Below are 26,668 nucleotides of genomic sequence, written 5' to 3'. Positions count from 1 at the left end.
TTACCCCTACTTAAGTCTGGTTTTTGGTACCAAACTTTATTATGATATAAGCTAAACAACCCAATGGACTACCTAGGAGCCTTCCCTTCTTTAAGATGTTCAATGCGGGTTATAGGGATTTCGCTATCGTTTCAGCCCTCCCTCTGAGTTGGTTATTTCGACAGGCTGTGGTTTTTAGAGTGAAAATTTCCAAAAATTTAACCAGCCTAATGTTCAATATTGTATTTCGAGGGTTAAAGGCTGCAATTAATGCTTGTCTGCAAGATCTAATTTTTAAACCGTTAAATTTGTTTTTTAGTAAGAGTCTCCTTTCAGTCGCCAGGGCTGGGCAAATGCAGACCACATGCATCAGGTTTTCATCTGCTAGATGACAGAGACGGCACTCCAGGGAGCCTACTTGCCGCTCCTTCTTCCATTTTGGCGTGGGGTCTAAAGTAGGGACTTCACCCAGCCTAAGTCTGAGAAAGGATTGCTTGATTTTCCTTGAGTAGGGGCCAGCCATAAGTGGTGATTCTTTAAATGTTTTGTAGGAGTTAAGAATCAACCAACTATGCTCCCTTTTGGCCAATGAGATCTTTACTTCTATCAAGCTCTGTCATTTACTTGCTTTATTCACTGCTTTATTGAAAATGGGGATGGGTAGAGACCGGTTCCATACATCATCTAAGTTCAAAAGATTCTTACTTCTTTCTACTATAAGTTAGTAAACACCTTTACCATCATGGACCGCACGGAGAGCGACCACAAACCACAGGTATTTGGGATTTGTGCATCACCGCAAAAACCGGAGAAAGTGGCAGACCTAAACGGGACACTAGGCTCCGAAAATCGAAAGCGACTCAAATGGTCCTCTGACACCATTGAAAGACAAGCAGAAGAGGCCCTATGGAACCTAGAATCAACTATCACAGGTGGGGCAAAGTTGACACCAGTCTGGGAGAACTTTGCCCACAACCTCATAAAAAAAGATTCCTTAAGTAACACGAGAAAGGGAGCACAATTGAATCACCGCCAAAGTTCACTTTTACCGCTGCCAGTGCGCAAAAGGAAAGCAGCAGTAGGTAAATTATTAAGGTCACTGCGTAAATGCCCAGATAATGGATCAATATTGACCGCCCTTAGAGAGCAAAGGAAATTGTATAAAAGGGTTCTATGGACCTTTAAAAAAGGCCAACAGGAGGCCCTGTGGGTCAAACTACATTTTGCGACCAAAACATCTGACTCCAAAAGATTTTGGAAAATCATCAATACAATAGACAATGGTGCAAAAGCAGGCAATAACGCAAACATAACAGAGGAAGTATGGGTATCCCATTTAAGGTCACATCTAAAAGAATCAACCATCGAAGAAGGCCCCCAAATGCAGTCATATATGATTGGTGGGGATCCCAACACCCCCGAACCTTTGAAATTTACGGCACCAGAACTATTAAAAATCATTGGAAAGTCACGAATGGACTGTGCCCCTGGCCCCAATGGCCTACCGCAAGCTCTATTTAAACAAGACACGGAAAGATGGGCCAATTTCCTGGCAGCAATGTTTAATGAGGTGATCACAACAGGCATTGTACCGGCATCCTGGAAAGGCTCACAAATCCACCCTATCTATAAGGGTGGGAGCGCGCTCTCCCCAAGCAACTACAGACTAATCGCTCTTTTAGACGTTGACCTCAAGTACTTTTCCTGCTGTGTGCTTAAACATCTAGAAGCCTGGATTACAGAGAACAATATTCTACCCTTTAATCAAACCGGGTTTACCAAGCACCAAGGAACATTAACAAATCTTATGGGGCTAGGTTTGATCATAAACAGAGCAAAAGCAAAGGGGACTCCAACTTATTTATGTTTTGTTGACTTTAAAGCTGCTTTTGACTGTGTCCCCCGTGGCAAAATGTGGGCCAAATTACTACAGTGGGGGCTGCCACACCCTATTTTAAATGCCATCAAAATGTTATACTCTGATACTTGGGTAAAGGTTAAATTGGGGGAAGGCTTTCACCTATCCAGGGCAGTCAAAACAACAGTGGGGGTGAAGCAAGGCTGTGTATTGGCTCCAGCACTCTTCAACCTGTACATAGCAGATCTCCCCGCAAAGTTAAATGGTCACTCATCCCACTCTCCATCACTGGGCAGTCAACAAGTATCCAACCTATTATATGCAGATGACCTACTACTAATCAGTCATACCAGAATAGGCATACAGAAATTGTTAAAGGCATTAGAAGAATACTCAGGTTCTAATGATTTAGAAATTAATCATAAAAAATCTAAAATGATTACCTTAAACCGCAGGCCAACCACGCAAGGCAAATGGCATATGAATGGGAAAACCCTAGAGGAAGTAACATCATACAGATACCTAGGATTGGTGGTAGATGCTCGAGGTAATTACACGCCACAAAAAGAGGCTATAAAAAACAAGACGCAGGCCCTTACTTACGCCTTTTGCAAGCTAGCAATCTCAATCTGTGGTCATGCTCTGAACCCATTAACAGCTGTAATGAGAGCAAAACTACTTCCATCTATTACCTATGGGACCGAAATAATGAGGGGGATGGAAGTAGGTCTTCTGGATAAACTTCTGATAAAAACCTATAAGGGCGTTTTTCGGCTGCCCGGACGTGCATCGCCAGCCCAGGTCAGATTGGAATTTATGCTGGTCAAACAGTCGTTAGCCCGAACGGCAGCATACATTAAATGCTGCTACAAACTGAGTCGCGCTTCAAAAGGGTCTTTAGCCAATCTAGTCTGGCAGTAAATTATCCTAGAAAGAGGGAACCCCAACTACATAAGGTATCTAGAAAGAAGTTTTTGCGGTGATGCACAAATCCCAAATACCTGTGGTTTGTGGTCGCTCTCCGTGCGGTCCATGATGGTAAAGGTGTTTACTAACTTATATAAAGCAGAGGACACCAAAGTGTAGTCTAGATAGGAGACCGACTTCCCAGAGAATCTTGTCCATGCCGGTGGAATATCCGGGCACTTCCGTCCGTTTAGCGCGAAGAGGCCTACTAATTCACAGGTGCGTATGAAACTCTCCCCTATTTTATCTTTCCTAAGTTTTTTTGGGAGGGTTTGGGCGGGCATTCTTGCAACTGTTTGGATGTGATCCTCACTGGGGTTGTGGAATAAGCCGAGATTGAAGTCGCCCGACATTAACCAGAATGCTGATTTTATTGTTCCTTTTATCCTTAATAGTTGAGTTAGAAGTTTGTTTGCTTCAATTTTTTTATTTTTAGGATTGATGTATGTGTTGACCCGAATCAATGGCTCCTGTGTGTTTTTCCCCCAATCGTCTAGCTGGAGCAATTGGAAAGGTTGGTCTTCCTCCTTATGTTCAGAGATTTTTACCAAAAGGCTGGTTCTAACGTAAATGGCGAGGCCTCCCTTTGGCCTTCCACACCTATTTGTTTTCATTGCTGGGCTAAGGTATTCCATGAATCCGATTATCGGTATTGATTCCATTTCCATTGCCCAGGATTCCTGTATGAGTAACATGTCGAAGGAGCTGAAAAAATGTATTACTGCAGGATCCTCCAGTTTTGACCGTAGGCCACCGATGTTCCAGGAGCAAATGGATAAAATGCTGTGTGCAGGTTGATCCTTACCAATTCAATTATTGCCCATCGGTCGTGGGGGTAAAACAGTCGCTACCCGTTCCCTATCTGGATACTTTTGTTGACTCAAGACCACTCTTTCCCTCCTGTCTTCTCTCCATACTTGGACTGTCAGCGGGTGGTTAGGTGGATTCTCCTCACTACATCTTTCTTCAATGGGTCTGCTGGCCTGATGTACTCCTTTCAGAACTGACCATGTGCCTTTGGGAGTTCCCAGGTGTTGTGAGGCTAGTAACGGAGTTGGATAGCGGTCTCCTTTGTAGGTGGTTACCTCAATGCCCCAGGCTTTCAATAGGTCCTTTGTATTCAAGATCCGCTTTGGGATATCTGGTGCCGAGAAGATGGTGAGTGTTGGATCCGTGTGTTGGTTGCCTCTTGCTTGGATGAATTTTATAGCTGGCAGGTCCTCAGAGGCTACAAACTGAAGATCCGGTAAGGCTTTTATGATTCTTAAGATCGAAGAGCGATTAAGAACATCTGTGGGGGACCTGGAGGTGAATTCTGGAATCCAGAGTAACTGGAGGGTATTCGTGTCTGTTATACGTGACTGATTTTGCTCTATGCGCGGGTCTTGCTCCATATAGCCATCTTCCCTCTGACTAATGGCAGACTTGCTGCCCAAATTGACCAGTGTTAGTTGGGGAGGCAGCGCAGGTGTAATGGGTTTAGGTTTTGTGCTCTGCTGGACCCTTGTGGGGCTTGGTCTTCGGTTCGTTATAGTGCCAATCGCTTCGGGAGGTCTCAGGGGGGACCTTGTTAAGTGGGTGACGTCTGCTGTGGCTGGGAGTGTTGTCACATCTATTATTGTGTTAGAGCTTGTACTTGTGTGGGTAGTAATGTTTCTAATATACCCTCCATTTGACGTCGCCTGGTTTTTAGATGGGTCCTTTGATGAGTTGAATTGATGGGGTTGGGCGGACTTCCTTCCCTTCCTTGCCCGCTTTCGTTCTCTTTTTGAGAGGGTCCGAGTTATGGGAAACTCAGGGTTCCCAGGTTTATTGTTGAGCTGTAGCGGAGGATGATTCACCATGGATTCCCAGTGGACACCTGCTAGTTGGCGGCTGTCAGCCAATATTCTCTCCTCACTTAAAAACGATGAGACAGGCGCAAGGGAGGAAAGGGGCTGCTGCTCTTTTTGTTTCTGCTCCCTCGGAGTAGATTTTAGCATGGTGGCGAGTGGTTTAGGCCATGTATGTTCATCCTTCCGGGTGGAGCGGATTTCTTGAAGTATTCCCTCTAAGATTTGCGGCAGTTGAGATATCTTTTCTACTACCTCTTTACAGGAACAAATTGTATAGTCATTAGAGTGAGTGACTTGCACCCTTGTTATAAGTGCGTTTAATTTTTCCAACTTACTGTCAATCCCGGAGACAAATACTGCCAGGGTGTTTAGCAAGTCAACTTGAATGTCCATTTTGTTTGAATGAAATTGCAGTGCCATGACCGTTGCTTGCATTGAATTTAGGATTGCAGCCCACATTTCTTCTGACCTGACTGCCACGGGGGCTTGTGACTTTAAGTCGGGCGCTTGGTTACCACTTGATAGAACTTTGTTTATTGTTGTTTTATGGGGGACTTTCTGTGCCGCTGTCACTGTTTCTGTTTTTACTGGCCCGTTTGTGATGACCTGTTCTATACCCCAGAGGTCCTGTTCTTCTTTTTCACAGGTATACATTGGGAATGAGTGAAGTTTTGGACTTTGACAGAATGGGCCACCTTCCTGAGATTATTGTTCAAAATGTTCTGCGATTGCTACCAGTTCTGAGTCCAGGATGGGTAGTTTCGCTGGACTAGATGTCCATTGGCATTTAGTGGCGTCTAGGGGTTTATTACGTAGAGTTAAGTCTTGCCTAGGATTGTAGAGGGATCCTGGTGAAGGGGTAGCTGGCATCGCATTGTCCTGAACTATACTTGATGCGTCTACTTTTGTGGGGTGATTTTTCCTGATCACTACTGTTGGCGATGGGGGGGGGGAGGAGGAAAATTAATTCTGAGTTTTGTTTCGCTGCTTCCTTGCTGTTGCCGGTGTTTGCTGAGTGGGGTTATTTCCCCAAAATTGTTTGGGTTGGAGCCAGGGAGTCGAACCTTTTTCTGGTGGCAATGGTACCAGCAGTAGGGAAATAGTCAGTTATCTTGTGATGCTTGGGAGAGGCTACGGTCTCTGGAACCCCCACCGGCGGAGTTGCCGGTTTCCAAAAGCCGGGCTCCCCCCAGATCGTTTCTTCCATGCTTGAAATTTGGTCGCCTCCCCCGCGTGTGCCCTTTGTTAGGTTTTGCCTCCTGCCTGGGAGGGGGTGGGGGAGATCGTGTTCACTGCTTGCTCTTCTTTTTGGGGTTGCTTCATCCAGAGCCAGGTCTCCCTTCCTTTTTCTCTTTCCTTGTTATGCTGGACGGTTGGTAATACTGCCTCGTGCTTTGCCTTATCTCATGATCGGTATGTTTTGCTGCCTTGGAGCAGGATGATTTTGGGCGGGCTGTTGGAGTGAGGGAGAAGGGCTTTGTTGGGCCTTGTTGGGCCTTTTGTTGTTTTGGGGCAGTTAGGAGTGCCGTCCTCCAAAAGAGGCTCTAACGGATGTTGATATCTGAGTGTGCGATCGCCCTCAGGGGATTTTGGAGTTTTTGAGGGCCCGAGTCCGGAGAAACTGGACCGTGCCAGTCCTTGTTGTGTTGTGTCGGTCTCTCTGGCACCTGGCACTTGCTGGGCAAGGGCGGGTGGAGGAGCAGGTCAAAGAGGGGGGGGGAGGGGTGAGACCACGGACTGCCTGGTGGATCTACCAGGGTGGGTCGGGGTGGGGGGTGCTGCGCGCCCTTGCAGTGGGACCAATACCAGAGCCTGGACCAGCTTCCCTCCGCCCTGTTGCCCTCCTTGCCCCCCTTGCCCCTTTCCCCTTCGCCCTCCGCCCTCGCCCTTCGCCCTCTGTTGCTCACTTGCCTCTTGCTGGGTGGTCGCAGGCAGCACCTGGAGCACCTGGAGGAGAGGGCCGATAGCGAATGTCCTGAGCCTGATGCTGATGCTTTATGCCAGGTGTGCAGTCCTTGAGGGGTCCTTTCTTCTTCTTGCCACCCAAAGATTTACAGGCAAAGGACCCCCTATGCCCCTATGCCCCCCCCGCAAGCCGCACCCGCGATCGGGCCGCTTCCGCGGGGGTCCGCGGAGGGGGGAGGGGACGCCGACCTCCTCTGCTCGCTGTCACAGTGTTGGGGGCACCGGGGGCACTGGCGGCAGGCTCGGTTGAGAGTCAAGCTATGGGTGGGGCGCTCCCGATGGTCCCGTGATCCGTGGCCCGTGATCCGGAGGCTGGGAGGCTCACCAGTGCGGGCAAGCTGTGTGCGGCGCGCTGACCCGAGAACCGGAAATGCCTCTCGTCGGAACCGGAAATGCCCCTCACCTATGACGTTTGATGAAGGATGTGGGATGACTGTTTACCTTCAATGTAATTCTGGGACAGTGTCCTAAGGGAGTTTGATGCTTTGGTGACATGTTTTTGAACTTCGGTCTTCTTTACAAGCAGATTACCCCACAATATGCACGCTGTCTTTTGGTGAACATCATCAGCCCACACCCATCGTTTCCGCTGGTATTCAATAGTGACATTGAAGAACCTCTTTGCAACAAACTTGACGATGATTGATTTTGCTTGATCTCTACTTCTTGTAGCTGATATTGCTTTTTGGTTTTGCGGGTGTAGTGAGAGTGCTTCTGATACGTCTACATGTCCATCTTTTCTTTCCATCGTGACTCACTTGATTTTTCCTTAGCTCAACACATAGTTATGAAGTGATTTTCTTTCCCACAACCTTGCAGATTTGTCCTAGGGCTGGACATTTGCCTTCATGGGGAAATGACAATTACCATCAAAAGCACAGTTTTGTTTTCTTCAACAATGTCCACTTATGTGAATCTGCTTTGTGCTTGTTGTCTGCTTGTTCCTCTGCTCTCGCAGCCATCCTCATTTTCTATAGACTGAGTGTCTTTCTCAACATGCGCCTTCTAAAAGAATCTGAAAGGCAGCCATCAATGATTCTGAGGTGTATAGCTTTTTCATCGGTAAAGTCATAGAACTTGCAGTGTTTAATACGTGTGTCAAGTCTTTCAGCAAACTCATCCATTACTTCACCAGTCTGTTGTTGTGCTTTGTTGGAGATATACCTTTTATTACCAACATCGACATTGGATTGAACTTGGCTTCCAGTGCTTCTTTCACCTTTCGGTATGATGTTGTGTCAGCCTGTGAAGCTTTCTTTAGAATTTCTTTCACTCCATCACCTGCAAGGCTCTTCAAACTTCAAATACTTGGTGATTTTCTTATCCTGTTTGTCTTCTAGTGCATCTATTAAGTCATCAAATGTTTCAATCCATGCAATCTAGCTGGCACCAATGTTCTGTTTCTTGGATGAACAATATGGCCGCATTGTGCTTGGCTCTCCCTTCTACCGCCATTACATTAGTATGTGTCGCTCAACTGATTTTGCTGTGCAGGGTGACTCCGACAACCTTTGCATGCATCAGCTGCGTGCAGAGAACTATATCACATTATGCTTCTTTTACCCCTGAATGTGAGTATTCTGTCTGTTTCTGGTACTTTATTGGCCTTATGGTTGTTTTCGTGCTTCGTCTGAATAGTTGCTCTTTGTTCAGGGCGCCGCATTAATGCTGACAACCTCACCTGCAGTGTTGGTGAGCATTTCCAATACTCTCCTCTGCAGGGCCTTCAATTGCCTCTGTGGCTGTGTCTGGTGTGCCACGCAGTCTATGTGGCGTATCCGGCGGTGCCCTTAAGGGGTGGAGCGAGTAGCCTTTAAGGCTGCATGGTGCACTGGAATGCTTGTTTTTCACAGTTTGTCCTTTCCCTGTACTCACCTGCTCTTACCTGTCGTAGTTGGCGTCTCTGTTGTTCTTCGGCATTCCTTCTGCCTTCCGCTTCCTCCTTGTCTGGGTCCTTGATATCCTCTGCTCTTGCTGGACTTGGCAGGTTCATCTTCTGGTGTCAGATTGGTTGGGTTTCCTGCATCCTCGGAATCCTCTCTCCTGATCTCTCGGCGACCTGCAAAACATAAAAAAAACAAGGAACATTATTAAAGCTGCAATCTCTTCAATTTGGGTGACATAAGTCCAACCTGTGATTAAGGGGAAGATTTAAGAAAGGTGGGCCTGCACCCAGTGAGGTGCCACTTTTCTTGCGCCCCTTAGCACCCCTATTTAAAATTAGGCTCACCATGGTGCAGGGTAGGAGGCAATAGCGTAAAAATGTTTGATGCTATTGATGTAGAGTTCAGGGTTATTGCCAAAATGTTGGCGCTAACACTAAACAGTACCTGGGACCCATTATAAATAATGGTGTGCTCCCTTAAAAATGTTGCAAAAAATGGTACAAGGAAATCTTTTAGATTTCTTTGCGCCATTTTTTCAGCCTCCCTAACAGGAGATCGCCCACCTTGCACACATTATGCCTGGCACAGGCATAATGTGGTGGAAGGGGTTACAAAGTGGCGCAACGCATACCGTTCCAAACTCTCAAGAGGAACAGTCTTGTTTTCCACGGGCACGTAATCCCCTACTCGTCACCAGTTGCGGCGTCTTCCCCAGCCCTGGAGCATGCAAGTAGATCGCTCCACACACAGGCGCTCAGGTTGAGAAAGTCTTTATTCTCCAACATCCATTCACACACTGCTCATTAAGTCATACGTCCCTTTACACACCCTGACACTTCTACCGCAGATCATGTAGTTTCTTTTCAGAGTCTGCCCAGAACCACCAGGGTCCTAGTGCATATAGCATTAATGCACTACAACTGGGATGCAGAAGCAAATCATGTTAGCAGTCTCCTAGCATTGGTGCTATAGAGGTGCTTGACGGTGTTAAGAGGTACCCTACCAAAATTAGCTCCTTGTCAGAAAGCCTATTCTTATGTGTCTACCAGAAGCTCCAGCACTTCCTCTTAGGCATTTGTGTTGCTCCTCAACATGAATGTGCTGATGGTGCGCCTACATTCGTCACAGTTGACCAACATGTTGGATCATGCGGTGTAAGCAATGGGGAAAGATGTGTGGTCTAGACAGCTGTGGTTTCTAGCGTTTTCTTTCTCGTGTATATTGATCTCGATTTTTTGCAGTATACAGACACTCTTGGGAATGTTGCAGCTCTCTTCACTGTATTACGCCTTGCTCGGTGTTGCATTCTGTATTTTTGGTGTCACAACTCATGATGCCATGTTAAGGTTATACCAAATGTATTTGTGGTGCACCGGTTTGATTTGTGTCACAGAGGTAGGTGTCACTTAGAATAATCTTGGGTTTTGGGCATTGTCTGTCCTTGCCATTCTGTAAAGATTGATTTATGTATTTGCTTTTCCTTTTGTGGTACATCACAATTAGCATTTCCAAATACAAGATAGATGTCAGAAACTTCATTGCAATAAATATTGATATAAAAGGACTGTAACATTTCACAATATCCTACTTCATGGCATATTATAATGTGAATTAATAACATTTATTTTAAAATTAGATTTTATCCTTGGAATAATGTTGGTGTTTTCCTCTCAACTGCAGACTTGGGGTTTCAGGTTCTGCAGTGAAAGAGGGTTGATGGAGGAGTATATCTTTCCACAATGTTTTCAAGTGATTGGCAGCTTTTTGAATACAGACTGTGCGTGTTTCCCTTATGGGGTAAACTAAAAACTTTGCACTTGTATAGCACACTACTCACCCGTTAGGGTCTCAAGCCGGGGTACACATACCGCTGTGGAACCCCTCCTGGCTTTTCCCTGTGAGGCACCCACTCCTGGGCAACCGCCAGGGTGAAGCCAGGCATCCAAGGGTGTCAGGGACATTGTGGAGATTAAGCAAGCTATTGCCCAGAGTTACAGAGTGGGACACATTAATTAGATTAGGCACCAAGGCGAGAATGATCTGGTCCAAGGGAATTGAGCCCAAGACCCGCCGAGGTGGGTTCGGTCCCGAGGGTTTGCCGCTCTAACCATTGTGCCACACTTCTCCACTGTGACACGAGTGGTGGACAGGCTAAGCTAAGGTCATGGGCATAGGTTTTTGCATGAATAGTGCCATCAATGTCTATTATTCTCTGATGTTACGTTGATAAATAGCGTTCAATAACCTCTAACAGTGAGAAATAGAACCATAAAGAAAAAGATGCACCATTTCCGATTACAGCGTCCAAACTACATCATGGAAGGCAATTCAGGGCACACACCCTTAGGTGTAATAAAACGTTGATTTTCTCTGTTCCTTATAGTGCTTGTCACCCTTACAAAGGTCAAAGAAACACTTTGGAAGAAATTGTTAGAACGCAGCGAATTGGACTGAACTAGATTTCGTTTGCTGTTCATTGAGTCAAAGTTTCGAAAGCTCCATGTCTAAGCCATATCTGACTGTTAAAAGAGGAAAAGGTGACACGTTAAGGAGATTAATGTTCAATTTAGAAAAAATACTATACGTTTCTCATCCTAGTTCTTTCTGAAGCCTCCCCACAAAGATGACTTGCAATGAAATTGCAATGCCCCGCTACACTGGTTGGTCTGAAGTGCACCATCTAAATCTTCACTGGCATCTCATATCTGTCGGCATTGGCATCTCTGTTGTTCTTCGGCATTCCTTATGCCTTCCGCTTCCTCCTGTCAAGGTCCTTGATGTCCTCCACTCCTGCTGGATTCAGAAGGTTCATCTTCTGGCATCAGATTGGTCGGGCTTCCTGCTTCCTCGGAATCCTCGCTCCTGACCTCTCACCGACCTGCAAAACATAAAAAAGGAACAGTATTGAAGCGCAATCTCTTCAATTTGGGTAACATCATTCCAACCTGTGGTTAAGGCGCCCCTTAGCGCCCCATACCGCCACCATGCGTGCGCCGTATTTTAAATACAGAGCACCATGGCACAGGGTAGGGGACAATAGCGTCAGACTTTTTGACGTTACTGATGTACTGTGCAGGGTTAGCGCCAACATTTTGGCACTAACCTTGAACAGTACATGGGGCACATTATTATAAATAATGGTGTTCCCTCTTTTAATTCCTGCTCTGAGCAGGATGTTAAAAATGCCACAAAAAACAGCACAAAGAAATCTTTTAGATGCAGGGAGGGAGAGCCCCACTTGCATACATTATGCCTGGCGCAGGCCTAATGTAGTGCAAGAGGTTACAAAGTGGCGCAATGCATGCATTGCACCACTTTGTAAATCTGGTGCGGAAATTTTGGCCTTGTGCCACATTAGCATGAAAAAATTATGCAAATGTGGTGCAAGGAGGCGCTAGACCCTCTTTAATCTGGGCCTAAGTATTTACAGAGACTTATTTGATTGTGTTTTCTAATGCAATTGGTAAAGTCAACCGTCTTTTTTATTCCTAAAAGAAATATGGACAAAAAATACTTATTATTGCCTTAAAGTTTGATGAACTGATAACTATATTTAACTAATTGAAGGAGGAACTCATATTGTGAATGTATGAATTGATGAACTACTGAACATAGGCATAGAAAGAGATGAACCTTCATTTAAAACTAGATTAGTATTAATGTTGATGAATTGCTGATCTCTATATACCAGGGGATGCACATTAATGGAAAATGATGAATGGCATTAATAGTGAATTATAATCCTGTGCGGAATTGTTGTTAAGGTAGCTCATTATGTTTACTCATGTATAAAATACAGTTATGTGTATATCTCTCTCTCTCTCTCTCTCTCTCTCTATATATATATATATATATATATATATTTTTTTTTTTTTTAGCATGTTTCACTGTATGAGTTCTATGGATTAACAGTTGTGAGTTCTGTTTCCTAATTATAGCAAATAGTGGATTCAGCCAAAAGGAACCACCCATTGAATTAAGGAGGAAAGGACATTAGGTATGCAGGAAGGGGTCACATTATTATACAACCTTATTTGTGCATATTCTAAATTTAGTTCTAAGCGATGTGATTTATTTTCTAGAAGCTGTAAAGAAAAACCCGACATGTTCCAGTGGGAGACCGATAATCTCCTTCACCAAGCTTAGTGCCTTCATCTTGGTGGGTCAGACTTGATCATTTTTATGGTTTGTTTGATTCACAGGGAAGTGGGGAACTACTTTGTGCCTATTTCACTCCTGTGAAAAGATAATAGCCAGTAAGTCCTGACAGGTCATGTAGGGGATGGAGCAGGGCTTTGGCTCCGCATGAGTCAGTCGAAAACTACTTTGCATCGATTCTAGGCACACACACTACACACAAGCAGTGTTCCATACTGTTGCAAACTCTCAGGAGGAGCAGTCTTGTTTTCCACGGGCACGTAATCCCCTACTCGTTGCCAGTTGACGCTTCTACCCCAGCCCTGGAGCATGCAAATAGATTACGCCACACACAGGAGCTCTGGTTGAGCATATGTTTATTCTCCAACATCCATTCACACACTGCTCATTATGTCATACGTCCCAGAACCACACCCTGACACTTCTCCCGCATATCATGTAGTTCCTGTTCAGAGTCCACCCAGAACCCCCAGGGTCCTAATGCATATAGCATTAATGCCCTACAACTGGGATGCAGAAGCATATCATGTTAGCGGTCTCTTAGCAATGATGTTATAGAGCTGCTTGACAGTGTTAAGAGGTAGCTCCTTGCCAAAGAATCTATTCTCACTGTGTCTACCAGAAGCTCCAGCGCTTCCTCTAAGGCATTTGTGTTGCTCCTCCACATGAATGTGGTGATGGTGCGCCTACGTTGATCACGGTTGACCAACAAGTTGGATCATGCGGTGTAGGCAATGGGGCGAGATGTGTGCTCTGGACTGTTGTAGTTTCGAATGTTTTCTTGCTTGTGTATTGGTCTTGAGTTTTTGCAGCATACAGACACTTTTGGGAATGTTGCACTCTTTTCACTATATTAGGCCTTACTCTAGTGCTGCATTCTGTGGTTTTGATGTCACAACTCATGATGCCATGTTAAGGCTACACCAAATGTATTTGTGGTGCACCAGTCTGATAATGTGTCACACGGGTAGGTGTCACTTTGAACAATCTGGAGTTTGGGGCATTGTCCGTCCTTGCCATTCTGTAAAGATTGTTTTGTGTATTTTTTGTAGTATATCACAATTACCATTTCTAAATAGAAGCAAGATAGCAGAAACGTAATTGCGGTAAATATTGATATAAAAGCACTGTCATTCACAATGTTCTACTTTATGGCATATTATAATGTGAATTAATAACATTTATTTTAAAATGGTATTTAAACCTTTGAATAATGTTGGTGTTTTCCTCTCCACTGCAGACTTGGGATTTCAGGATCTGCAGTGAAAGAGGGTTGATGGAGGAGTACAAGAGTTCGGTGTTTTTCTCTTCCTTAATGTTTTCGGGTGATTGGCAGCTTTTTGAATACAGACTGTGCGTGTGTCCCTGATGGCGACACGAGTCTTCCAGGGGTAAGCTAAGGTCATGGGCAGAGGATTTTGCCTGCCTCGTGGCATCTTTGTCTATTATTCTCTGATGTTACGGTGATAAATAGCGTTCAATCACCTCTAACAGTGCGAAATAGAATCATAAAGAAAAAGATGCACCATTTCCCATTACAGTGTCCAAACTACATCATGGAAGGCAATTCAGGGCCCGCACCCCTAGGTGTAATAAAACATAGATTTTCTCTGTTCCTTATAGTGCTTGTCACCCTTACAAAGGTCAAAGAAACACTTTAGAAGAAATTGTTAGAAAGCAGCGAATTGGGCTGAATTAGATTTCGTTTGCCGTTCATTGAGTCCAAGTTTCGAAAGCTCCATGTCTAAGCCATGTCTGACTGTTAAAAGAGAGAAAGGTGACGCGTTAAGGAGATTAATGTTCAATTTAGAAAAAATAATCTACTTTCTTATCCAAGTTCTCTCTGAACCCTTCCTACGAAGATGACTTGCAATGAAATTGCATTGCACCGCTACCTTGGTTGGTGTGAAGTGAACCACCTAAATCTTCAATGGCATCTCAAAGTAGAATCGTAGAAGGAAGACAGACAAGCAGGGACAAAGCCAATAGATAGGGTCCCCACACAAAGGCACACAATATACATGTACACACTGACGAGGGGCAGTTCATCGGTTGGAGCGTAAGGGGCGTTGCTCCCCCTGTATTTGATGCCCTCAGATTAAATGTTTAATTGAATGCTATGTTTGCCAGCCACTGTGATTTTATTTGAGCAGTGGGCGGTGTTGTGTGCCTTTCATTGTAAGAGAGAGTGGGCACAGGTAGGGCTTAATTGCCATTTGCTTTGAGAGCAGGCTGGGTCTGGCCTTGCAGTGAAGTGTGCATGTCGGGTTGGATGGATACCATTCTGTAACCAACCCAACATGCGCACTTGCGGCCTCTCCCTACTGCACAACTCTTAGTGAGCCTACGGTTAGCAGTCACAGCCCCTGGTCTATTAGGGAGTGCTAGGTCCATCTGCCCAAGCCAATCCTGGCACTGCTCTCATGCTATTTGTAAAGATAAGTAGCAAGAGATCAGCATCTGGATTGTCTCAGTTAGGATAGAGATGCCTCTCTAGGCAAGCACGCGAGGCAGCGTAGGTGTGGGAGGTCCGCTTTCAGAATCACTGCGCATGACCAATCGCTGTATGGCTTTATTATGAAGCCATGTAGTGATTGGCCATTTTGTGTCCCTACTCTCTCATCACTCTGCGTGCCCAGTGCCAGTAACAGCATCTCGCAGGAGGGAGTGGAAAAGATGGGAGACAGTTTGTATATCTCAACATCGTGTCCGGTGTGTCCCAAGCCATGCATATGTAAGTAAATCATAGGGTCCTGCTGTTTTTACTTTTTTTTCGTTTGTCTTAATTCCAGACTAGTTCAGACTTTACTAACAAGATGCAAATCAAAATGTAGCTTTCCTTGCTCCCGTGCCATGGCACGCCTGACATGAGAAAACTTTATTGTCATTTGTCACACCGCAGTTGTGCATTTGCACACAAAAACTGTAATCTACAGATTTTTTTGCAGCCGCCTTATCCAAATTAGGGGTGTGTCCCTTTCCGAAAAAGTCTAGTGTCATATTTAATGTAATCATTTATTCGTTTTCAAAATATTGGAACTACAGATTTATGAGCCAGAAAAATTCTAAGCTGGGCGTTCTAGAGAGTTCGCGGCGGCAATGTGCATGCAATAACTGTGAATGGTTCCCTCATAATTGCTCTCAACCGTGGTGCAGGCGGCTCCTGGACGCTTTTATCTTTTATTGGGCGCCGCACTGTGCCACCGAGGTGCCTGCTGCAACTGGTATTCCTAGTTATCTGCCAGCAGTGAACCGTGACTGCTTGCACTGGTGTGCACAGCTGCAACGGGGAGCTGTGCTCCTAGATCTGCATAAATTATCCTGTTAGCATTTGCACTGAAGCACTACTTCTGCAAGTTAATGCAGGCATTGCATGGAGATCATTTCTTACTGACGCACCATTTTCGTCAATTTACACTGACACGCATGACTGTGAATGATGCATGCGGCCTTTGGTGTTGGCGCCATTAAAAGCACAGTAAGTGTTGTGTACACTTTTGCAAGCACATAGTACTAATTATGTGCAATTCACAAAATCTTTCATGTTGTTTTTATCTTTACAGAAATGTTTCTGCATTGCACACCATAGATCACTAAACATGTGCACTGCTATCGTGCCCCATGAAGACAACAGCAAGTGGACAGTAACCTACCTTCTGGCTGCACAGTGGGAAAACCAAGGTACAAGGCGCTAGGTGTGACCATGAAGTGGGGAAAAAGTATATGTGACCTTGCTCAATTTTCTTCATTGGATTGGGTTATGGTAGGATGGATTGACGTGAGGTGGAATCCACTAAAGTGGGTGAATTGGATTGGAGTGGTGTGAGCTGGATTTAGTGAGGTGAATTGGATGGGAGAGGGGTGGTCAGCAATGGAGTGAGGTGGATTGGATTGGGGTGGGGTGGATTGGATTGGATTAAATTTGATTGGAGTGGGGTGGATTGGACTGGAGTGGGATGAATAGGGTTGAAGTGGGGTAGGGTGGATTAGATTGGTGTGCAGTGCGGTGGATTTGACTGGTGTGGAGTGGAGTGGATTGGATTAGAGTAGGGTGGATTAAGGTGGTGTCTGATGTGTTGGTTTGGAGTGGGGAGGATTAAGGTGAACTGGATAAGACTGGGGACGATTAATGTGGATTGGATTGGAATGGAATGGAATGGACTAGAGTGAGGGGGTGGTCTGGAATGGGGTAGATTTGGTTAGTTGGATTGGGGTGGGTTGGATTGGATTGGAATGGGTGGGTTGTATTGGAGTGTGGTGTACTGGAGTGGGATGGTTTGGATTGGAGTGGGTTGGGTTGGTCCGGAGTGGGTTGGACTGTGGTAGATTGGAGTGGGATAGATTAGATTGGATTGAGTGGAGTACATTAGATTGGACTGGATTGGTGTGGATTGCAGTGGATTGATGTGGGGTGGATTGGGATTGAATGGAGTTGGGTGAATTGGGATGAAGTTGGTTGAACTGGGATGGAGTGGTGGATTGATTGCAGTGAGGTGGACTGGACTGGATTGGAGCAGGGCAGTCTCGAGCGGGGCGGACTGAAGTGGGGCAGATTGTTTTGGATTGGAGTGGGGCAGATTGTTTTTTTTGGAGTGGGGCAGATTGTTTTGAATTGATGTGGGACAGATTGGAATGCGGAAGGTTGTTTTTGACTGGAGTGGGCAGATTGTCTTTGAGCTGAGTGGGGTAGATTAGTTTGGAGCAGATTGTTTTGGATTGGAGCAGGACAGACTGGAGTTGGGTAGATTATCATGGATTGGAGTGGGGCACAGGTTGTTTTTGATTGGAGTGTGTCAGATTGTTTTGGAATCGAGTGGTGCAGATAGTTTTGGATTGGAGTGGGTCAGATTGGAGTGCAGCAGATTGTTTTGAATTGTAGTGGGGCAGATTGTATTGTAGTGGGGAACAGTGTTTTGGATTGTAGTAAGGCAGACTGGAATGGGAAGAATTGTTTTGGATTGGAGTGGGGCAGATTATTTTGGATTGGAGTGGGGCAGATTGTTTTTTTTGGAGTGGGGCAGATTGTTTTGAATTGATGTGGGACAGATTGGAATGCGGAAGGTTGTTTTTGACTGGAGTGAGCAGATTGTCTTTGAGTTGAGTGGGGTAGATTAGTTTGGAGCAGATTGTTTTGGATTGGAGCAGGACAGACTGGAGTTGGGTAGATTATCATGGATTGGAGTGGGGCACAGGTTGTTTTTGATTGGAGTGTGTCAGATTGTTTTGGAATCGAGTGGTGCAGATAGTTTTGGATTGGAGTGGGTCAGATTGGAGTGCAGCAGATTGTTTTGAATTGTAGTGGGGCAGATTGTATTGTAGTGGGGAACCGTCTTTTGGATTGTAGTAAGGCAGACTGGAATGGGAAGAATTGTTTTGGATTGGAGTGGGGCAGATTATTTTGGATTGAAGTGGGGCAGATTGGAGAGGGACAGATTGAAGTGGGGCAGATTGTTTTGGATTGAAGTGGGGCAGACTGTTTTGGATTGAAGGGGGCAGATTTTTGTAACAGAGTGGGACAAATTATTTTGGAATCAAGTTGGGCAGATTGATCTGGATTGGAGTGGGGCAGATTGGAATAGGGCACATTGGATTCGGGCGGGTTGGGGTGGGGAGGTGAGAGGTGGATCTGGGTGATACGGACTGGAGAGTGAGTTGGATTGGACTGTAATGGGGCAGATTGTTTTGGATTGGAGTGTGGCAGATTGTTTTGGATTGGAGTGTGGCAGATTGTTCTGGATTGGAGTGGGGCAGATTGCTTTTGAATGGAGTGGGTCAGACTGTCTTGGATTGGAATGGGGCAGATTGTTTTTATTGGAATGGGGCAGATTGTTTTTATTGGAATGGGGCAGATTGTTTTTACTGGAGTGGGCAGAATTGTTCCAGATTCATGTGGGGCAGTTGGAGTAGGGCAGGTTGTTTTGGATTGGAGTTGGGCAGATTGTTTTGGATGGAGAGGGGCAGATTGTTTTGGATTTGAGTGGGCAGATTGTTTTGATTTGGAGTGGGGCAGATTTTGAGTGTGGCAGAATGTTTTGGATTGGAGTGTGGTAATTTAGTTTAGATTGAAGTGGGGCAGATTGTTTTGTTTTGTAGTGGGGCAGATTTTTGTTGTTGTAGTGGGGCAAATTGTTTTGTTTTGTAGTGGGGCAGGTTGTTTTGGATTGGAGTGGGGCAGATTGTTTTGGATTGGGTGGGGCAGATTGTTTTTGATTGGAGTGGAGCAGATTTGTTTGGGGCAGATTGTTTTTTATTGGAGCAGGGAATACTGGAGTGGTGTAGATCATTATGGTTTGGAGTGGGCAGATTGTTTTGTATTAGAATGGGGCAGGTTGTTTTGGACTGGAGTTGAGTAGATTGTTTTGGATTGGAGTGGGGTAAATGGTTTTGGATTGGAGTTGGGTAGATTGGGATGGGGCAGATTGTTTTGGATTGGAATTGGGCAGATTGTTTTGGATTGGAGTAGGATAGATAGATTTGGGTTGGAGTGGGGTTGATTGTTTTGGATTGGAATGGGGCAGACTCTTGTGGTTTGGGGTGGGGCAGATTGTTGTAGATTGGAGTGGGGCAGAATTTTTTGGATGGGTGTACTTAAGTGGGGCAGATTGTAATGGACTGGAGTGGGGCAGATTGGATGGGGGCGGGTTTGGAGGATTGGAGTGTGGTGAATTGGAGTGGATTGGGGTGAGTGTTTTGGATTGGAGTGGGGTAGACTAGGGTGTACTGCATGATTATGTGTTAAAGAATAATTTTGAAAACTACACATGAGAAAATTACACATGAGAAAATTACACATGAGAAAAAAACAATGTAGCTTTGCCATCTTTATAACAAGATAGTAGTCATCTTTTGAGAACAGCGCCCAGGAGCAAAAACAAAACAAAACAACATGAGTTCAAAGTGAGAAAAGAAGACAAAGATGGCAAAATAAAACAAAAAAGTTAACTCTAGAAATAAAACTTTGCAATTTTGTTTGTCCTGATGAGCATGTTTTTGCCAGTTACATGCCTTCTGTTTGTGGGGTACGATAAATTAAAAAGAACGAAACAGTACCTGAATCACATCAGGAGCAGCGGATGGGCACTGATTAAGTTGCATCAATCAGTACTATGTACCTGCACTATGGACAGGAAGAGAAATTATGAAATGCCAACCGTCACCAATTACAAGGCTGTAAAGAAGAGTGCCACGTAATCCAATAAATTATAAGCAACAAGCAACTCCAAGCTCTTTTCTAAGGGCTTGCAAACGCTATGCATGTGCTAGCGCATGCTATCTCAGGCACAAGCCTAATAATCATGAGTTAAAGTTATGAAAAGAAGAGTAAACTTTAAGGGGAGAGGGGAGATATGTTTTCAGCCATAGATTCTTTTCTTTACCCCTGAATTCCCTATTCACCAAAAGCAATTATTGAGAAAGTAATAAGTGCCTGTAGTTAATCTCAAAATTATTAATCACCCCGAGAAAAGCACATGGAAACAGTAACATATACATATGCACAAATACACACAGAGAAAGAGGAAACATACAGACACACATACTTTCCCAAACAACACACATTCTGTCTTTATTTGTCTGTAAAAATCAGTAAAAAGTTAAAACTGGGAGCCTTAAATGTAACTAATAATGAGGCATTCCTATTAATTCCTTCTGAAGTAATTTGGAGTAACTTAAACTCAAGGTTCTTTAGCTTACAGCAAAGTTCAACTTCAAAGGGTCTTCTCCCAAACACTAGACCAGATCCTTAGTCTTTTTTTATATTCTATTAAGGAATTTCATAATATTAATTTCTTTCAAATTTCATAGTGCATACAACAATCTAAATTGGCAAGTCACTTTGCTACGTTTTATCCATGAATATATCTATTAATCAATAATTATTTAATTGTTCTTTTTTCTTTTACTCTTCCTTTCCTTTCTTTTCTTTCTTTTGTTATTCTTTTTAAATTCATTGTTCTAGTCTTTGATTTTAATAAATTAGTTTCAGGATAAATTAAATATTTTAACAATACCAGTGTAAATTACATGTCATGAGATATTTTACATACATGTTAAATAATTTAAGATATTCTTTTATTAATGTAACTATAATATTGTATCTTCCAATAACATCAATTCAAACTTTAATAGTTAAAAGCAATACTATTGTATATACCAAAAATATCTAATCAAACTTTAAAAGTTAAAAGCAAATGCTTGACTATTTTAAATACTGACCTAAATTGCTTTCATAATGATATTGCAGATGAGGTCTACACAATCAGCAATCCCATGCAGACACTACAGCTGGCCCCCCTATTACTTTTTGAAAAGGGCTTTACTGGGACAAATGTGAATCGTTTTGAAAACCTATCCATAGCCATTGGTTAAACTTGGACTACTGAGAGTTTACAGATGAAATATTCATGACCTCGAGAGCTGTTTTCAGAAGGTAACATCTACTGCAATGTCTAAAGAAGACGTTGAAAGATGAGTTAGTCTTAAGAAATCCCCATAAAAGTTGTGGAGAAATGTTCATTTCAAAAATATAGATTGATCTAAGATTGTAGGAATGACAGAATGAGAAGAAGCAACTGGAATATTCATGAAAGCTGGCATGACTAGTAGGCCTGCTGAACTACTGCAGCTACCTTGTTGTTCTTGAACTCAACCTAGTAAGAGAGAGGGAGAACAAGCTGGTTGTGCTACTGTTGTAGATCAGCAACTCCTTTAATCAAATCTCTCTCTCAAACAAAAGCAAGAAACACAAAGGCTGATCAATGAGGGATGCAACATGATTGTATACTAAACAGAAATGCAGCTTTATTAGCTCTCCTTTCTGTGAGTATAGTCACTCTGAGGTCTTTCAGCTGTGAAGCTGGATGAAACCCTCTGGGTCTGTACTTCTTTTGAAAATATATCTATTGCAGAATTAGTAAGACTTTTAACCTATCTAATCAGGGATGGAAAAGCAAAGGAAAAGACACCCAGAAAGGCAGTCTTGTAAATGCATACCTTTCCCAACATAGCAAGAAACTATTGCCAGCGAACAGTTTCCCAAAGTCCTAGTGCGAAGTGCAAAGCATATCTATCCATTGGCACTCCTTTTGACTGTCAAGTTTTTCAATTTGAACCACATCTCACACTGAAACAACACACTTCCAATATTACAATTACAAATATTTTTAACAACAGTGCTCAAACAATGGAGGGTTAGGTGCATAGGATTTTGTTTTCAGTTGGTGCTGGTCTATTGACTTTCATGCCTTTTGAATATGTTTTCATCTTTATAGTAAATGACTCCAATATGTAGTGCAATTGATCACATTGTATGACCATCTCCCTCAAGGTCATTGCACACAGATTCCAATACTGGACATTCGTGTGGTAGCCTAATGCATTCTGGGTATTGAATTCTTGCTTTGCTCCCTGTGAACAAATTAGACTGACATGTCTAAAATCAATAATTCGTAGGTAAAAGGTTTGGGAGTGGAGGAGTGTCCATAATGACTTGGAGGCAAGTGGTCACCTTACTACCGGATTTGCTGTGCAACATGTGGTATGCATCTTAAAGTTCCACATTCAATGGTTGCTTTTGATTTCCTTTACATTTATGGTCAGGGGGTAAAGACAACATGTGCCACAGCAAAAGTGAACAGTGAAAAGAAAGGAACCACACACTTTTGCTTTTGTATTCTTGGGTAAGCACATCTCCAGGTATGACCAAACAAGGCTATCAAGATTGTTACTTTGTTTGAAGGCAAAAACAAGTTTACTTATATTTGTTACATAACAGACTTGAGGATTTGCTAATCCTGAACCATTCTTTTCTTGATTTTATTTATTAACACAAAAGGTTTAAACACACCGGGCCCAAATCACAGAGAGCCTTCGTGGTTGTGTCAGAAGTTCGCCAGTCGTGGTGGAGTCTTTGCACTTGTGGCGAAATCTCCACAATGAGAACTGCAGTGCGGAGATTCTGCCACAAGTGCGGAAACTCTGCCAGGATTGTGAAGCCTCCGCCACGACTATGGTGGCTCTTTGTGAATCAGGCCCACAGACTACAAGTATTCAAGTTGTTGCTTTTTGTCTAAAGAATGACATTATGATCATAAAAGCAAACTTGGAGTCTCAACCATTTCACTGTTTCTGTATAAGCGCGTTTGATGCACTTTAGTACACAAATAATCGGAGTTGGAAGAAAAGTCCCCCCTTTAAAAGAGGTTAAAGCAGATAAGCAGACGTGGGCCCAAAGTAATATTTGGCAATAAATTTCAGGTTGCTGATAATAACATATAAAATGAGAGTTTTATCTCTGAATGTTTGAGAACGTTTTCAGTTCTTGCAGGAAACACTCAGTTCAAATAAATGTATTTTTAAGAGTGAAGGGCTATTGTGAATGATAACATAAGGAGTATGTTACTGCAAGGCAATTTGAAACTAAATGAGTGTTAGTTTTGATGAAATCAAATCAAAATCTCAGAATACATATATTTTCCTGCAAATCAATATGTATACACTATATATCAAGCTTGTTCATGACGTATTCAGAGTTCTTCAAAACGTAACACTGAAGGAATGGTGCCACATGTATGTGCCTTTGATTTGAGGAACCAGTATTTTTTTTAATAACAAATGCATTTTTGTCTTCACCAGAGTTGTATATTGTATAGTAATCTCAGTGAGAATGTTGAAAATGTAAGGCATGTTTATGCTATCACATGGAGAATACTGTGAAATTCCACTTGAAATATAATGGTGTGTTTTGTAGTTAGATTACACTAAATGGTTAATAAATACATTCATTAGTTGTGCTGTTTTGTGAATTGTTCAATATGTGCCCCACAAGACAGACCATGAAACTTTTAGTCATATTTTGTCTTGATTCATCAGGAAAATAAAACAATCAAAGTTTTGTATGATTCAACTCCATCAAGGGTCAACATTGGGATTTATGTCCTTGATTAACATAGGGGAAAAATAGGAAACCAAAGAGTCACAACCTTGAGATTACTGAATCTGTTCTAGGTCAAGTGACAGAAACTCATATACTTCCTCTACATTTATGGCATTACATGGATGGGACACAATATTGATGACCACTACACCAAGTAGTATCAGTAATACAGTTGAACTAAGAATGGTTAAAATAAATTACAGCATTAAAATAGAGTAGGAATAACCTAGATAAACAATTTCGACCTACAAAACAGTTTTTGAAAAGGTATTTGATTTCCATTACATTCATTAAAATAATCAGTGAATTACATGAATAAATGTGTATGTGCATATTTTAAAATCCATCATGGTTGTAGGAGTCAGGGGAGGAGCACTACACCGGAGTATGTTATGTCTCCAAAGACATAACCAGAGGTTTGCTTTGCCACATTTTTCATCTCGCTTGTACAATGTTTGTTGCAGTTTTCCTCTCTGGTACTTTCCTTCCCTGTCCTTTTCAAAATCTACCTTCTCCATCTTCTTGTCTATTCTGGATAAATGGATGCTGCCTTATAGTATGCAGATTAAACTCAGGTAATTCTCAAATGGGGGTCACATGGGTGCTGATTTACAATTTAATTCTATGGACAAAGGTGCTTTGGTGCAAGGTGATGGGGACCTCTCCTAATAATAGTGGTTTGTTGAAACAAATCTGTGCTTCAAATGGCAGTCTACTTTTTTGTTGGTTCTCCAAGAACCTGTGCTCCATGGAGTATGTTTCTATCTCCTAAGAGCCCTAGGAAAAATGTTCCTGTTCTTGCTAAAGGTGGCCACATGTCCATGGGTTGTTTTCAAGGTGTTTATCACTAAGGTTTGTGCCTAATGATCATCATCAACAACCAAGAAGCTGGTACTTTCCTATCAAGGTGGCTGTCATATAAAAACTCTCTACAGTTTCAATCAATGCATTAACAGTCCAGCCTGTTTATTTATAGAACATCTTAAAGGTATTCATGTTTCATGACTAGAATCTGTTCACGAAGTATTAGGTCAACAGTGCAGTACCATGAAATCTTACAGTTTAGTTGTGCTACTACTGAAAATATCACTTTATTAATATTTGCCTTGTTAATTGTACTGCTTAAATTGCAGAAATGTTCTTAAAAGAAGTATGTATACAAAGAAATGATGTCACACAATAAAATATTCAAAAAGAATAAAAAGAAACTGAAAATACAAAAAAACACAAAAGGTTATTTTATATTAGATTGATAGTGCAAAGTGGAAATACAATTACATAATGTAAAGTATGATGATTAAAATAAATCAATAGTAAATAAGATGAGTATTGTTTAATTGTCACAGTCTGTACTGGTGATAGGCATTACAGAAATGTGTCTGTATGCAATGAGAGTGATCATAGCCATAGAGAGCTTTTAAAATGACAGAACCTTGTTGTTAGACCTGGCATCCTTGGTGTGGTCTCCCCTGACTTTTTGCCTCTACTTCCCAGTTTGTTGCTAAGTGCTGGTCTCTGTTTTTGTTCCCCTTTGCACTTTACCTCTGCTGACTACTGCTAAAGTGCAGTGGCTTTTCCCAACTGGCATATTTGATTTACTAGTAAGTCCCTAGTAAAGTGCCCTAGAGGTGCCCAGGACCTGTAAATCAAATGCCACTAGTGAGCCTTCATCACTGATTGTGCCACCCACAGGAGTAGCCCTGAAGACATGGCTCACACCTGCCACTGCAGTGTCTGTGTGCAGTTTTACACTGCCAATTCGACTTGGGAAGTGTACCCACTGGCAGACCCAAACCTTTTCTTTTTATACACGTAAGCACCACTAAGGTAGGCCATAGGTAGCCCCATGGGCAGGGTGCAGTGCATGTTAAAGGTGGGACATGTACTGATGTGTTTTACATGTCCTAAAGGTGAAATGCAGCCGAAGTCGTGTTTCACTGTTGCAAGGCCTAGCTCTCTCATAGGTTAACATGGGGGCTGCCTATAAATATCCTTAAAGTGCAGTTTCCCTTAGAGAGCAGATAGAAATGTGGAGTTTGGGGTCTCTGAACACACAATTTAAAAATATATCTTTTAGTGAAGTTGATTTTTAGACTGTTAGTTGAAAATGCCACTTTAAGAAAGTGGGCATTTTCAATCTGAAACCATTCTGTGACTCTCCCTGTTTGTGGATTCCTTGTCTGGGTCAGACTGACAGTTGGGCTGTTTGTGCATCTCCACTAGACAGCGACAAAAAGGGTGCTGGGGTGTAACCTGCATATCTTTATGGGCCATCTGGGCTAGGCTGGAGGGAGGAGTGGTCACTTACACCTGAAAGGGCTGTGCCTGACCGCACACAAAGCAGCTTCCAATCCCCTGGTGTGCGTCTGGAGCCAGGTCTGGGCAAGGCAGGATCATGTAAACAACAGAGACTTTTCTTTGACGTTGGGCTACTTCAAAGACAGAAAGGGGTATAAGTATTGGACCCAAAACCCCAGATTACTTCAAGGATTCAAGAAGAATCTCTGCCAGGAGAAGAGCTGAAGAGAAGTGCTGCCCCGCCTGTGACTGTGCTTGGTTGGGCTCTCCTGCAGCTGCGGCTTCTGCCTGTGAAAGGGGACAAAGACTGGATTTTGTTGTGCATTCCTGCTTGAGAGGTATCTCCAAGAGCTTGGTCTGAGCTTGCCTCCTGTTTTTGAAGCCTCAGGGACAGCAAAAGCTTCATCAACCAGTCTCTGAGTCTGCATGCTGTGGACTCTAGCTTGACAGATGGTGCCATTCCAGTTCCTGGGCCCCTGGAAGTGAGTATCTGGTGAAAATCCTGTGAAACGACGCCGGACAACTCCGGATGACTTCGCTAAGGTCGCCGTTAGCAGCAAAACCTGCAACGCCACCTACACCTGGATCAGTGGACCTCGCCAAGGCACGACGACCCCACCGTCAATGTAGGCCCGACTTCGCCACAGCCGCTGATGTCCCCACTAACTCATGAGTTGGAGTGTTGTACACCTGACGTTCGTGACATCTGACTCCATGGCAGCGCCTGTGACGTGATTGAGACCCAGTGAGGACGCCCCGCAGCAGCGTTACTCCGTTGGACTTCGACTTT

The sequence above is a fragment of the Pleurodeles waltl genome, chromosome 11 (genome assembly GCF_031143425.1).
Source record: "Pleurodeles waltl isolate 20211129_DDA chromosome 11, aPleWal1.hap1.20221129, whole genome shotgun sequence".
In the NCBI taxonomy this organism is placed as follows: Eukaryota; Metazoa; Chordata; class Amphibia; order Caudata; family Salamandridae; genus Pleurodeles; species Pleurodeles waltl.
The sequence above is the reverse complement of the archived record's forward strand: the minus strand, read 5'-3'. Positions refer to the sequence as shown.